The following is a 3,765-nucleotide window of genomic DNA, read 5'->3' as shown; positions in this document are numbered from 1 at the left end:
GTGTATTCGTATATATATTTTGAAACTAATTTACATTGTTTTATATGTATTTTGCATGTTTTTTCAATACAAATTTACCTTATTGTATGTGGATTTTGTATATTAATTTTAATACAAATTTGATTAATCTATGTGTATTTTTGTATACGTATTTTTATAAAAATATGATTTATTTTATGGGTATTTTGCATCTTTATTTTCATACAAATTTACATTATTTTATTGATATTCTGTGTATTTATTTTGATATGATTTTACATTATTCTATGTGTATTTTGTATATATATTTTATATAAAATGTATTTGTTTTCATTTCATACAAATCTACATTATTTTATGTGTTTTTTGTACATATATTTAAATACAAATTTAACTAGTTATATGTGTATTTTGTATATCTATTTTGTATGTATATTTTCATAGAAATTTACTCTATTTTATGAGTATTCGTATATATATTTTGATACAAATTTACATTATTAATGTGTATTTTGTATATCTATTTAAATACAATTTTATTTTATTATACTTTCATTTTGTATATTTATTTTAATACAAATTTAATTATTTTATATGTATTTTGTATATATATTTTATGCATATATGCGTTATTGTATAGATATTTTGCATCTTTATTTTCATACAAATTTACATTATTTTATTGATATTTTTATTATTTTGATAATGATTTAACATTATTTTATGTGTTTTTGTATATATTTTTTTATACATATTTACATTATTTAATGTTCATTTTGTATATATATTTTATCCAAATTTACATTATTTTATGTGTATTTGTTTATATATTTTCATACATATTTACATTATTTTATATGTTTTTTGTATATATATTTTGCGTATTTACCTTATTTTATGTGTTTTTGAATATACATTTTCATAAAAATTTTATTTTATTATTGTGTATTTTGTTACATATTTTGATATATAAAATTCATGTTATTTAATGTGTATTTGTATATATATATTTCATACAAATTTATATTATTTATATTTATGTTTTTGTATATTTATATTTGTACAATTTTAAATTATTTTATGTGTATTTTGTATATATATTTTCATTCAATTTTAAATTATTTAATGTGTATTTATTTAGTATTTTCATTTAAATTTATACAATTTATTATTTCATAGGTATTTTGTATACATATTTTTATACTCATTTACATTATCTAATGTGTGTTTTGTATATATATTTACAAATTTATTTAATCTTCATTTTTATATATATTTTTATAGAAATTTGCGTTATTTTATGTATATAGTTTTATATAAATTTACGTTATTTTATGTGCATTTTGTATATTTATATTTATACAAATACACATTCTTTTATTGGTATTATTTATTTACATTTATACGAATTTACATTATTTTATGTGTAATTTGTATACATTTTTTGATACGTATTTACTTAATTTTATGTTTGTTTTGTATATGTATTTTTATAGAAATCTACGTTATTTTATGTGTAATCGCGTATATATTTTGAAACAAATTTACATTATTTTATATGTATTTTGCATATCTATTTCAATACAATTTTATCTTATTGTATGTGCATTTTGTATATTTATTTCAATACAAATTGAAATATTTTATGTGTATTTTGGTATCAATATTTTTATAAAAAAAATGCGTTATTTTATAGGTATTTTGCATCTTAATTTTTTTTATTTTATATATTTTGTATATATATTTTATACGCTTTTACATTATTTAATATATTTTGAATATATATTTTATACAAATTCATGGTATTTACGTATTTGTATGTATTTACATTATTTTATGTATTTTGTACATATATTATCAAATACAATTTATTTTTATATTTAATTTGTATGTGTATTTATATTTTCTATCCCTCAAATACACATTCTTTTTATTGGTGTTTTGTTTATTTATTTTAATTGAATTTACATTATTTTATGTGTATTTTGTATACTTTTTTATACGTATTTACTTAATTTTGTATTTGTATATATATTTTATAGAAATCTACGTTTTTTTATTTGTATTCGTATATATATTTTGAAACAAATTTACATTGTTTTATATGTATTTTTGCATATCTCTTTCAATAGAAATTTACCTTTATTGTATGTGCATTTTGTATATTTATTTCCATACAAATTTAAATATTTTATGTGTATTTTGGTATATATATTTTTATAAATAAAATATGCTATTTTATGGAATTTTGCATCTTTATTTTCATACAAATTTACATTATTTTATTAATATTCTGTGTATTTATTTTGATACGATTTTACATTATTCTATTTGTGTTTTGTATATACTTTTTTATACATATTTACATTATTTAACATTATTTTGTGTATTTTTGTATATAATTTTATGCAAATTTAGTATTTTATTATCTATTTTCATACAAATACACTTTCTTTTATTGATATTTTGTTTATTTATTTTGACACGAATTTACATTATTTGATATGTATTTTGTATTTATCTTTTATATATTTACATAATTTCATGTGTATTTTGTATATATATTTCTATAAATATCACTTTATTTTATGTGTATTCGTATATATTTTTTGAAACAAATTTACATTGTTTAAATGTATTTTGAATATTTTTCAATATAAATTTACCTTACTGAATATGCATTTTGTATATTTATTTTAATACAAATTTAATATTTTATGTGTATTTTGGTATATATATTTATAAAAATGCGATATTTTTGGGAATTTTCATCTTTATTTTCAAACAAATTTAAATTATTTTATTGATATTCTGTGTATTTATTTTGATACGATTTTACATTATTCTATGTGTTTTTGTATATATATTTTATACACATGTACGTTATTTAATGTGTATTTGTTTATATTTCATACAAATTTACATTATTTTATGTGTATTTGTATATGTATTTAAATTCAAATTTAACTAATTATATATGTATTTTGTATATCTATTTTCAAACAAATTAAATTATTGCATTTTTTGTATATAGTTTTATACAAATTTAGGTTATTTTATGTGGATTTTCGGTATTTATTTTCGGCTACAAATATATTGTTTTTATCGGAATTTTGTTTATTTATTTTGATGTACAAATTTTGATACAAATACACATTAAATAACATGAATTTGTATAAAATTTATCAAAATATATACTTATACACAATAAAATAAATGTAATTTTATGAAAAATGTATATACAAAATACACATGAAATAATTTATATACGTAGAAAAATATATATACAAAAAATTAACATAAAATAGTATAAATTTGTATGAAAATATATAAACAAATACACATATAAAATAATGTAAATTTGATAAAATATATATACAAATGAACATTAAATATTGTAAATATGTATAAAAAAATATATATACAAAATACACATAGAATAATGCTAAATCGTATCAAAATAAATAAAAAGAGAATATCAATAAAATAATATAAATTTGTATGAAAATAAAAGATGCAAAAATATCCATATAATAACGCATATTTGCATATAAATATATATACAAACACATATAAAATAGTTAAATTTGTTTTAAAATAAATATACAAAATGCACATACAATAAGTAAATTTGTATTGAAATGAGATAAAATATCATCAATTAATAATTTGTATCAAATATATATATGACGAATACTCATAAAATAGAGTAAATTTCTATAAAATATACATATTAAATAGATATACAAAATAATAAGGTATAACTCAGTTAAATTTGTATTTAAC

The sequence above is a fragment of the Eriocheir sinensis genome, unplaced genomic scaffold (assembly GCF_024679095.1).
Source record: "Eriocheir sinensis breed Jianghai 21 unplaced genomic scaffold, ASM2467909v1 Scaffold105, whole genome shotgun sequence".
NCBI classification, from domain to species: domain Eukaryota; kingdom Metazoa; phylum Arthropoda; class Malacostraca; order Decapoda; family Varunidae; genus Eriocheir; species Eriocheir sinensis.
This window is presented reverse-complemented; position numbering follows the sequence as displayed.